This window comes from Gorilla gorilla, chromosome X, assembly GCF_029281585.2.
Source record: "Gorilla gorilla gorilla isolate KB3781 chromosome X, NHGRI_mGorGor1-v2.1_pri, whole genome shotgun sequence".
Taxonomy (NCBI): Eukaryota; Metazoa; Chordata; class Mammalia; order Primates; family Hominidae; genus Gorilla; species Gorilla gorilla.
This window is the reverse complement of record NC_073247.2, coordinates 135,620,282-135,632,494: the sequence shown is the minus strand read 5'-3', so window position 1 is coordinate 135,632,494 and position 12,213 is coordinate 135,620,282. Positions and strand designations below refer to the sequence as shown.

The following is a 12,213-nucleotide window of genomic DNA, read 5'->3' as shown; positions in this document are numbered from 1 at the left end:
GAAAATGGTAAAGGGAACCTGAATAATACGTACGGAAAACAAACTCAGATGTGGTTATCTTAGAGTTTTGTTTTAACTTAGGTGGCCCTCAGGAAAGTTGCTTTTCAACATTAAGACAATATAATCACCTCAGTCTAACAGCCACTTGAAAAAAATCCAAGTGGAAATTCTCCTGGATTTTAAAAAACACTATCTTGTCTTTTTACTATTGACCATGTACCAACAAAAACTCCCCCAAAAGGGTAAAAGTAAACAAACTCCCAGAATATGGCAATTTAAAACAATTTAAATCACTTTCATTCCCACGGAAATCTCTACAGGTTTTATTTTATTTTAGAGACAGAGTCTTGCTCTGTTGCCCAGGCTGGAGTGCAGTGACGCAATCTCAGCTCACTGTAACCTCTACCCCCAGGTTCAGGCGATTCTCCTACCTCAGCCTCCCAAGAAGCTGGGATTACAGGCACATGCCACCACACCTGGCTAGTTTTTATATTTTTAATAGAGACGGGGTTTCACCATATTGGCCAGGCTGGCTCGAACTCCTGACCTCAGGTGGTCCACCTGCCTCGGCCTCCCAAAGTGCTGGGATTACAGGCATGAGCCACCGTGCCCAGCCTCTACAGAGGTTTTAAATCCCTTCTTACCGCTTACTAAGTGGGCAAGTTATTTGGTCTCCCTATGCTTCAGTTTCTTCTGAAAAAGAAGGTATTAATTAGGGTCATCATACATCCTTTCTCTCAAACAGTCCTAGTTTCTGCTATTATCTCAGCATGCCATTCAGTGAGTGCCCCCTTTCACTCACTCTTCACTTGATCTTAGCCGAAAGGCCAAGAAGCAATCCCTTTCACGCTCAAAAGTATCCTGGCTTGAACAATAAATCATATGGTCATCCTACCTCATAGAGTTATTAAGATAAAGTAAGCTAATACACACAAAGCATTTTTAAGAGTATCTGGCATATGGTAAGAGTTCAGTTAGTATTAGTTCTTGTTCATGTTAGTCACTGTCAGTGACTTTTTATAGATTTTGAACTGTATAATGAACAGTGCTCCCACAATATTCCTTCTTATAAATAAAATGATGCATTTAATGTCCCACATTAAATTCTTTCAAACAACTAAGCAGCACTAACTGCTTGAAATCAACACTAACCAATTTATCCCACAGCAATAGCAGTATCAACAGCATTCACATTGTATCACGAATTTTAATAGAGGCCATATTAGAGTTACTAACAGGGAAGTGACAGTGAAAAGTAAAACTTTATTTAGTGCCAAACCAAGTCCCTTAATATTCTAGCAGCCTTTCTCAACCAGTGTTCCTCATGTTAACTACAGAACTCAGAAAATGACTTGACTACAGAACTCAGAAAATGACTTCAGTGACTATTCCTGAAGTCTCCCAAGAATGATACCTAACTAATATCTTTCTAGATGTGCAGGGGAGAAACTAATTTATAATATACAATGGATGCCTCGGGGAGTAATTCTGTCATGGAACACCAGTTCTTGGTTTTCTTGGAATACAAAGGGGGAAATATGGATGAAAAGACTCCTCAATGAACAAAGAGTCTGAGTATAAGACTGCTGTTCATCACCTGGGAAAAAAGTATTTCCTACATGTTAAAGCTTAAAGGAATGATCAATATAAACATATAAATTTGACTCATGGCTATGAAAAGCACAAATATATATATTTTGTTTTCCTTGTCTCCATAAATTTATCTTAGGTCATAAGTCCAACAACCAGAATTCCTTCAGATAAAAAAAACTTCAGTTACAATTAAAAAAAAAAAAAAAAACAGGAAGACCGGGCGCGGTGGCTCACGCCTGTAATCCCAGCACTTTGTGGGGTGGAGATGGGTGAATCACCTGAGGTCAGGAGTTCGAGACCAGCCTGGCCAACATGGGGAAATCCCGTCTCTACCAAAAATACAAAAAATTAGCCGGGTGTGGTGGTACGCGCCTGTAGTCCCAGCTACTCGGGAGGCTGAGGCGAGGAAATCGCTTGAACCTGGGAGGCGGAGGTTGCAGTGAGCCGATCATGCCACTGCACCACAGCCTGGGCAACAAGCGCGAAACTCCATCTAAAAAAAAAAACAGAAAGGAAAAAGAAAACTGAGACTAAGATACCGATCACTAATGAACCTAATAACTTGGGGCCCTGATATTAACTATTTATCACCTGATAACAGTAAGAACAAGAAAACTTAATAGTGAAAGATGAACTAAAATAGGAAGTATAAGCAAACAGGAGATATTAACAGAATAAAAAAGAATTTTTAAGGTACAATTAAATAACAAAAAATACCCCTAAAGAACCAGAGCGCTGAATTATTAAAGATTAGCCTAAACTTTTTACTTCAAATCTAACCACTCAGTAAAACAAGCTGAAGGACTGGGGAACAATTCTCAGACACATTTAATCTCCATTTTAAATAGAGCATAAATGACCTAAAAGAAAAAATATCTATGAAACCATTTCATGTATCACATGATCCCCCCCAAAAAATTCAAGAATACAATTCATTATCCCACAAACTTTAATAAGCATATGCAAACAAAACCAATGCTCAGATTTATTTCCACTACTTCTATTACTATTAAAAGACAATATAGACCTCAGGCAGCAACTTATCTGACTCTGGGTAAAAATCTATATTTACCTTGCACTATACATGAAAAAGAATCTTGATTTTGTAAAATTAAAATAAGAATGCATGCTGTCTGATGACAGATAGCCCAAGACCTAAACCAGATAAGGGAAACAACTGAGTTTAACAAAAAAGCACAAAGGTTTTGAGGCCAGACTAATCTGAGTGTGAATCCATGTGACTTGAGACAAGGCATTTACTCTCTGAGAGCATCAATTTCCCCATGTGTAAAATGATGAGGACAACCTATCCTGCAAAGTGGTTGAGAAGATTAAACAGAAGATTAAAACATTACTGGCATTCAGTAGGAACTTAAATAGCAGTTAAATTAAGTTTCTTAGAATGCTTCAGGTTTCAAAAGTTATTCTTGCAAAAATGTAAATAGGACTTGTTTTTTACCCCCCTTGAACGATGTACAACAGAATTTAAACAACTTTTTGAGATAGGGTCTTACTCTTTTGCCCAGGCTGAAGTGCAAAGGCATGATCATGGCTCACTGCAGGCTCAACCTCCTGGGGCTCAAGTGATCCTCCCACCTCAGCCTCCCCAGTAACTGGGGCCACAGGCTGCACAACCATACCCAGCTAATTGTTAAATTTTTTTGTAGAGATGGGGTCTCCCTACGTTGCCCAGGATGGTCTCAAACTCCTGGGCTCAATAGATCTTCCCACCTTGGCCTCCCAAAGTGCTGGGATTCAGAGGGTAAGTCACTACACCCAGCCAACTTATTTCTTACAAAGAAATTTTACCTTTGAATGGTCCCTTAAGTTAGAGCTTACTGAAATCTCCCTAGTTTGTCTCATCAAGCCTAGTAATGTATTTCCCAATTAAAATACAGTCATGTGCCATATAATGACATTTTAGTCCACAACAGACTGCATATAAGACAGTGGTCCCAGCTGGGTGTAGTGGCTCATGCCTGTAATCCCAGCACTTGGGGAGGCCAAGGCAGGCAGATCACGAGGTCAGGAGTTTGAGACCAGCCTGACCAATATGGTGAAAACCCGTCTCTACCAAAAATACAAAGATTAGCCAGGTATGGTGGCATGCACCTGTAATCCCAGCTACTCGAGAGGCTGAGGCAGGAGAATCGCTTGAACTCAGGAGGCAGAGGTTGCAGTGAGCCAAGATCTCGCCACTGCACCCCAGCCTGAGCGACAGAGGGAGACTCTACCTAAAAAAAAAAAAAAAGACAGTGGTCCCATAAGATTATAAGGGAGCTGCCCTATAGAGGTGTACTATTTTTTCTTTTATACCGTATTTTTATTGTATCTTTTTTGTTTTCAAACACAAATACCACTGTATTATAACTGCCTACGATATTCAGTACAGCAACATGCTGTACAGGATTGTAGCCTAGGAGCAACAGGTCATACCATATGGCATAGATGTGTAGTAGGCTATTCCATCTAGGTGTGTGTAGGTACACTGTATGATGCTCACACAACAAAATCACCTAAAGATACATTTCTCAGAAGGTATGCCCGCCGTTAAGCAATGCATGACTGTAATAAAAAAGAATAGACCAGCTGGGCGCAGTGACTCACGCCTGTAATCCCAGAACTTTGGGAGGCCGAGGCAGGCAGATCACCTGAGGTCGGGAGTTCGAGACCAGCCTGACCAACATGGAAAAAACCCCGTCTCTACTAAAAATACAAAATTAGCCCGGTGTGGTGGCACATGCCTGTAATCCCAGCTACTGGGGAGGCCGAGGCAGGAGAATCGCTTGAACCCAGTAGGTGGAGGTTGCGGTGAGCCAAGATCGCACCATTGCACTCTAGCCTGGGCAACAAGAGCAAAACTCCGTCTCAAAAAAGAAAAAAAAAAAAAGAATACACCATTGACATTATTCATCCTCTCTTTCTTCAGCAGAAGGAATGGAAAACAATTTCAATAATCTCTTCTTGGCCAGGCACGGTGGCTCCGCCTGTAATCCCAGCACTTTGGGAGGCTGTGGTGGGTGGATCACCTGAGGTCAGGAGTTTGAGATCACCCCGGCCAACATGGTGAAACTCTGTCTCTATTAAAAACACAAAAAAATTAGCTGGGCGTGGTAGCGGGCACCTGTAATCCCAGCTACTGGGAGGCTGAGGCAGGAGAATCACTTGAACCCAGGAGGCAAAGGTTGCAGGGAGCCCAAGATCATGCCACTGCACTCCAGCCTGGGCAACAAGAGCAAAACCCCATCTCAAAAAATAAATAAATCTCTTCTTGACTTACTACAATAACCATATGTAAAGACTTCTTGGTGTCTACTGGTGAGTATCAAAGATCTATAGCAAGCACACATTAAAAACACAATTCAGGTAGCAGATTACCACAGCTGCTGAAGATGCATAGATTTTTAAAAGGCACATCAACAAAAATTAGACTCCACTAAGCAACACCACTTACACTGAAGAAATATAAAATTTGGGTAAATTAAACGTAAAGCAGTCAACTCAAGAGACTGAAAAATCAAACTGATAATTTTGCTTTATCATATATCTTTGCCAATCAGAACACGCAATAACCATCATTTATGATACCCAGAAACATAAAGAATTATTACACAGGGACAGTACTGAACCACGAACTAAAGTCCTGAACATGTAGCCAATGCAGAAAAATGTTAAGAACTTTTTTTTTTTTTTTTAGACGGAGTCTCGCTCTGTCGCCCAGGCTACAGTGCAGTGGCGCGATCTCGGCTCACTGCAACCTCTGCCTCCCAGGTTCAAGCGATTCTCCTGCCTCAGCCTCCCAAGTAGCTGGGACTACAGACGCGCACCACCACGTCCAGCTAATTTTAGTATTTTTAGTAGAGATGGGGGTTTCACCATGTTGGCCAGGCTGGTCTTGAACTCCTGACCTCATGATCCGCCCGCCTCAGCCTTCCAAAGTGCTAGGATTACAGGCGTGAGCCATGGCGCCCAGCCAAAAACTTTTAAAATAGCTTATGTCTTTAAAGTTCCTTCCTTACTCTCCAACAATCACACTTCAGTATATACTGATGCCCATACCTGAAACTATCCCTCTCCCTCGCTATTCTCCCCAACTCCCAAAACGGTACTCCATTATATAGTAAACTGTACATTTCAGTTTATTTTTAATTTTTTTTGAGACAGGGTCTGGCTCTGTTGCCCAGGCTGGGTGCAGTGGCGCAATCGTGGCTTACTGCAGCCTCTATGTACCGGGCTCAGGCGATCCTCCTGCCTCAGCCTCCCAAATAGCTGGGACCACAGGTGTGCACCACCACACCTAATTTTTAAATTATCTATAAACATGGGGTCTCCCTATGTTGCCCAGGCTGGTCTTGAACTCCTTGGGCTCAAGTGATCCTCCCACTTCAGCCTCTCAGCCTCCCAAAGTGTTGGTATTACAGGTGTGAGCCACTGTGCCCCGCCGATTTTGGTTTAAGTTCAAAAGTCAACTTGCAGCATCAAAAACTGAAGTCTGCCATCTATTATAAAGAACCCGAAGCAGAAAGATTATGCTATTCTCTGTTTACTACCTTCCCACATATGACTGTGGGTGGTATCAGTTAAACATGCACAATATTAAGCATTACTAAACTGCATATTTTCACATCTAACCCTAAATTCCCAAAGGAATAGATCTGAGCCTTAGCCTGTCCCCCAAGCCCATCCCATTCACTTTAATTCATAAGTCCTCAGGTGACCGCAGAAGTCAATAAAGTTGAAAAAGAAATGTAGAATTTGATTTCATGAAAATCTTATTTGAGCATTTGGGCTTTAAAAAATCCTAACTAAATATACTTGAAAGTTACCAAACTCATCATGTGTTGGTGTAGTAGTTTAGCTATTGCCTCACCACAATAAAATAAATCTGATGCCACAATCCTTACCATCTACTAAGAATATTTGTATATGAATAAAAATTTGAAATGTCACCTATTTTCCTTTAACATCCTTCTAAAGCTAAAATCCTGAATATGAAATATACAAACAGACTAATGATAACAGTTACAAAATGTCTGTTCCCAGATTGGGGTGAAATTTTGCTATAAATTAAATATCCATTGTTTTGGATTCCTTTCGGAACTGTGACATGTATTTTTAAAATGTATCTCCTGGGGGAAAAAAATAAACCTGACACTGAACAGTATAAAACTGCCAAAAAAAAAAAAAGGCACTTACCTTAACAGAATTTAGGAGCAGTTCACAACTGCACTAATTAAGGGAGACCAAGGATTGTCATTGCAACACATTTTTACTGTTTATGGGTAATGGTCAGAATGTTAACAGACAATATTGAAATATTTTACATATCAACTTCTAACTAGTTACAGCACCAGATCCTTGGGGCATGAGGTGATTTAAACCATTTTAAATGTAAACACTCATTTTCTTATCAGTTAAAAAAAAAAAAACCCACTCCACCCTCTCTGCCAGTCTCTGATACACCTTAGAATACTATAGTTACTTCACAGTTGGAAGGAATAGCTAATAAGTACATTTCTTTTCCAACCCACTTCTCTACCTAGTCATTAAACACCAAATTCTGAAACTGAATTCAGCTACCTAGATCCTTCTACCAGGAATGCTCCCTATGGTACCTCAATCCCTTCCACTGTCACTTACTGCAACTGCCAAAGCCCCTCCTATTAATAGTAAATCCCTTTCATACTGACTCACTGTAACTCCAACTTGATGAAATAGACACTAAGCAGAATTTACAAAAATTGCAAATGGAATTTTCCTGTTTTCAAAGAATTAAAAAGGAAACTAAAAGTAGAGCACATTCAGGCTAAGTTATAAACATTTAAAGTTCAACCAATTTATAAGTATTTATGTTGCCTGTTTTATACTAGTTCCCGTTTAAACGTTTTTTTTTTGAAAGTTTTGCCAAGCATTGTGTAATCACTTACACAAGGCTAAATTTCCTATGCAAGTAATTTTGACATGTAAATATAAACTTAAGTCATTACCCCCAAGACTGTAAGACGATCTGGAAATTCTTCTGCAAAAAAGTTTATCTTAAACTATGGAAATTTTTAACAGCACGCACAAAAGTAGAGAGAATAATAGTAACAATGAGCGCTTCTGTATTCATCCAGCTACAATAATCAACTCAAGGCCACTTTTGCTTCACACCTACCTCCTAACCACTCCCTCCTCTCATTATTATCTTCAAAAAGAATTAAGAGGAAGATACTATGTTCTCTAAGTACACTTCTACCCAAAGATAGCAAAAGTATCAAAAACTAGCATGTTAAGAAGTCAAAATCCAACAATGTAACTATACAGCCGCCTTACACAATTCTTTGGTAGGTGATAAATTTAAGAATTCAGTTAAACACAAAGATATAACCATCTTTAAGAATTTTAATGAAGTCCATAAAACCCAAAGGGCATATTTAAAACTATACCTAAAAAGACAAATAGGGAAATGTGATGAAAACGAACTTAAACATCTGCAATTAACTTACTTAACGTGGCACCTTAGTTCAAAATGAAAAAAAAATCGACTATTTAACATAATGTGTCATAAAACTGCAATTCAACCACTTGAAAAACTGCTGAACACTTATATACCTTAAACTGGTCCTTCTGATCCCTAATTATAGATTGATATCAATGTAGAAAGAAAACCAGGCATTTTAACGTTAAGTGGTTGAAAATGTTGAAAATTAACCCCACTGTTCATCGGAAAGTATATGAGAGCAAGCCTAAACTACCTGAATTATATGTCATTAAACAAATGCATCCACTTCCCAGAGCCTTTTTTTTTTAACAAAATAAGTTCAGATATACCCTTAAACGCAACGCGCTAGGCTACAGACAGAATTAGGAGACCGCCTCCTGCTTTTGCTCCTAACCAATACGCAGAGAGAGAAGGTTGGCAGAAAAGTGCTGCGAGGACAGTAACAAACACCAGCAGCTCCCGAGCAGGCCCTGCTAGAGCCAGGAATGACGCACTTCGGTAACCCGACTCTTTCTCCCCTCCACCCCCGCCCCCAGCAGCGGTGCTGACACCGCCAACAGCCCGGAGTAGGAAAAAAGACAACAGAAAAAAGGCAGAGGTTGGACCGCACTAGGTTTCATCAAGAAACCTCGATTATTCCTCTTTCGACACTAACCACTAGGACTAAACAGGAAAAGAAGCTTCGTGCTTAAGCAAGTCCCATCATGGTGGTTTAAGAGTCACTAAATTAAGCTGATAATGAGTCCAATCCACAGAGACAAATACAGGGTGTGGCTGCTGTGAAATACGGCGGTCCGTGGGAGAAAAGGGGTATGGAATTTACACTCCAGTGTGAAGGGAAGATGGGGCTTTACGGTGGGAGAAGGGGGTGGCCCGCGCATTTTAAGGAACCATTGCAAACCAACACAAGCGCCTCGTTTACTTTAAATCTAACCTTACACATCAAAAGTTTCCAATAGATATATCATGTAAACTGTAAATTACCATTTAATCCAACACCATGGCCCTCAATTTAAAAACTACATCCAAGAGAAAGAAGGAGGGAGAGGGAAGAGGGGTGGTAGGCAACAACATAAAAAACATTCTAGGCCACGGAAGAGAAAGTCTCACAAACCGGATGAAACTACTAATACAATATTAAAAATTAAAGCCGAGCACTGAAGCACGAAAATCACACGATAACCCATTACAGTTAAGGATTAAAAATAAAATGACATATGCACCAAGGGGGAGCGGAAACTAAATGTCGAAAGTACAGCGGTTTATAAAAAAACTAAAGGCAAAACAAGACATTCTCGCGACGGGGGGAAAAAAAGGCCGAAATCAACAATACGTTCACAATTCTAGGCCAAAAGAAAATGGGAACGGGGCTCAAAGTTTTGCGGAACTACTTGATGCTGTTTCCCACACCTTCTCTCTCCCACGGCCCATCCGACCCTTTTCGTCCCAAAATCGCCGTCCGCAGATCTCCGGATCCAGGGTAGAAGAAAAAAGAAAGTCGACCCCGAGCAAGAATAAAAGTGTGGAGTGAAAACGCACAGGCTGCCTACCTGGGGCAAGGATCAGCTCAGTTCGTGCCTTGAGAAAGACAGTGCGGGTGGGGGTGGGAATGAAAAGCAGCACTAAAACTAAAACAAAAGTGGCGCCAAAACCCCCCAACAAACAGCCTTCCACTCCCGCCCTTCCCCCCTCCGCCCATGCCAGGCAGGCAGGGCCCCCTTCGGGGCAAGGTCTGCGCGCGGGGGCCAACACCGCCAGACCCCAGCCAATTTAGAAAATTGTTGCCCGAAGAAAACTGACCGAAGTCGGGCCTCGGAAGGGATGGAGAGATCGATGCCAATCGCCTTCCCCAGCAGTTCCCCCACCACGCGCTGGAGATGATGGGGCGGGGGAGAAGCAGAGGGGCCCGTCACATGAATGTTGTTCCCTCTCTAGGAAGGGAGGAAGAGAGGGAGGGAGGGGGGAGGGAGGGAAGGAAGGAGGGGAAGGGAGAAGGGAGGGGGCACGAGGGAGGGGTGTGATCAGAGTAGATTTTCCCTCGCCTCCCTCGGTCCGAGGCCCAAATATACACAACTGAGCCTCCTTTCTCCCCTCCCCCCTAGGTTCCCAGCACCACCATTTTGCTCTCTGCCTTCCCCTCACCGCGACACCGCGCTCTCCCCCACCCCAACCACAGCCTCCCGGCTTTCCTCCCCCGACTACGGCTCGCACCCCACCCCACCTCCAGTTCGGGCTCTCCTAGGCTTAGGAGCCTGCCGGAGAAAAGGAACCTAAATCTACTGCTATACAGAGAAGCGGAGCCTCCATCTTGCGCTGCTCCGCGTTCTCCATTTTGGGCCACCCATGGGGGGGGGGGCTCCGTAGAGGCCCCGAGGGAGAGTTGGGCGAGGGAAGGAAGAGAAAATCTTCAGCGAGGGTAGTCGAAAAGAAGAGCCCTGCGGTAGAAAGCCACTCTAGGAGTAGGAGGTAGGGAGGAAGGGGGGCTGGAAGTTCCTTGGAAGTGTTGGGGTAGCGACTTGGGGGGAGAAGGGAGAAAGGAGGGCGGGGGGCGCCGCGGGGGCGAGAAAGATCCTCCCGCCTGGACTCTGCCCCCCGTTCCATGGCTGCCCCCCATGGGGGCGAAGAAAGCAGAGGGGAAATTCAGTGGCAACAGAGTGCCCAACCTCTTTCCCTCCCAACTCCTCTCTCTCGCCCTGTTTCAACCATACACACCTCACGGTGGGCCAAGCGCCCTCCGGGTGCCCCTCCAAACTTCTAGAAGCTTCGCCTCCGCCATTTTATAACTTACCTCCCCCCTCAGCGTACACAGAGGCAGCAACGAGACTGTTCGCCTCCCCCACTCCTCCTTCTTTCTCAGGCCGGGGGCTTCTTCACCCCTGGGCTGGTACAAGATATTTTTCCCCTTCCTCTTCTTTACACCCTCGAATTCTACTCAGGGACGGAAGCTCCCGCGGTTCTAGAGCGGTGGGGGGTTTTGAAAGTGGCGGTCGGATCCGGCGGGGTTTTTTTTCTTTTTTTTTTTTTTTTTTTTTTTTTTTTTTTTTTTTTTTTTTTTTGGTGGCGCTTCGGGATTGTTTGGGGTGTTCGCTCTTCGGCGACTTGGAGGCGAATGGAACGCGCAGGCGCCATCTGTCGGCCACGAACCCGCGCCCGGCTCCCGTTGGGAGGGAGCGGCATCTAGCGGCAGAGAGTTGCCACTGCAACGCCTGGCTCCCAGCCCTCCCACCCAGCGTCCTCCTCCCAGTCACCGACCAATCGTGGCCGACTGACTCCCGGGTTCAGCGTCTCCGACGCCGCCCGCAAACCAGGCGCCCGCAGGGGCGCGCCGCCGAGTGGGGTAAACAAGGTGCCGTGCCCGCGCCTGACTTACTCATTCGTTTGGCCGCGCTTCCGCCGCGGACCCGATCGAGCCGCGGTTCTTCTGTCTTTAGAGGGGTGTCGAGGGGAGGGCGGTAGGAATGTCCGGCGGAGCCCCGGGCCGTGGGAATCCAGAGGCTGGCTGGGTTCGCTCCGGGACTCGTTCCCCGGGCCCCTCCGCCCCTCGCGAGGCACTAAGGTGGCAGCCCAGTCGGGCATCACCCTTCGAAGTCCCCTCTTCTGACACACCCCTGTGAGGGGCCTGTGGCCCTAGTTCCCGTACCTTCGATGCCCCCTTGTCCCTACCCCTTCCCACCAAAAGAACCCAAGTCGCTTAACTCTGGCACCTGATCCTAAATGGTTTAATGGAGCTACTTGGGCTAGATCGGGGGCGGAATAAGGGTTGGTTTTGTTTTGCTTTTTGCTTCGGGTGTGGAGAGAGAGCGAGCTGATTCTCTACCAGGAAGACCTAGCCCTGGAAAAGAAAGAAAAATTGTTTTGCTTTACAGCCCACTGGTCCCGTCTCCGAGAAAACGTGGTCTATATCTCCAGGTTCTAGGAGTCCTAAAGAACTGGACTACTAGGCTAGGCCGGGCGCTCGACCAATTTGTTCGCCACTCTCGGGGCGGGGGAAGAGATAGGACCGAGCGAAGTGGAGGGAAATCGAAATTTGGGCAAAAGGAGTGGAGGGGGACCTACCCCGCCTCCCCCGCGCATCCACTGCCTTCCTGGGCGGGTGCAACCACGCGAAATGGTTGGGAATTTAGGTTACTTCGCAT

The 12,213-nt window shown here is 44.5% G+C and overlaps 1 protein-coding gene across 19 annotated transcripts in view; it reads right to left on the bottom strand.

Annotated features, from left to right (window-relative positions):
* The window catches only part of STAG2 (STAG2 cohesin complex component), a 141,670-nt gene extending 130,486 nt beyond the window's left edge, over window positions 1-11,184 (bottom strand). For 4 of the 19 annotated variants that reach the window (XM_055376874.2, XM_055376881.2, XM_055376876.2 and 1 more), the window contains exon 1: window positions 10,299-10,423. The gene's annotated coding sequence lies outside the window, so the exon portion shown is untranslated. Of the gene's footprint in view, window positions 1-9,627; window positions 10,143-10,298; window positions 10,424-10,789 lie in introns of those variants that run through there. The other 15 variants (XM_019019373.4, XM_055376879.2, XM_055376875.2 and 12 more) reach the window with 10 other exon arrangements.
* Window positions 11,185-12,213: the final 1,029 nt, after the last annotated feature.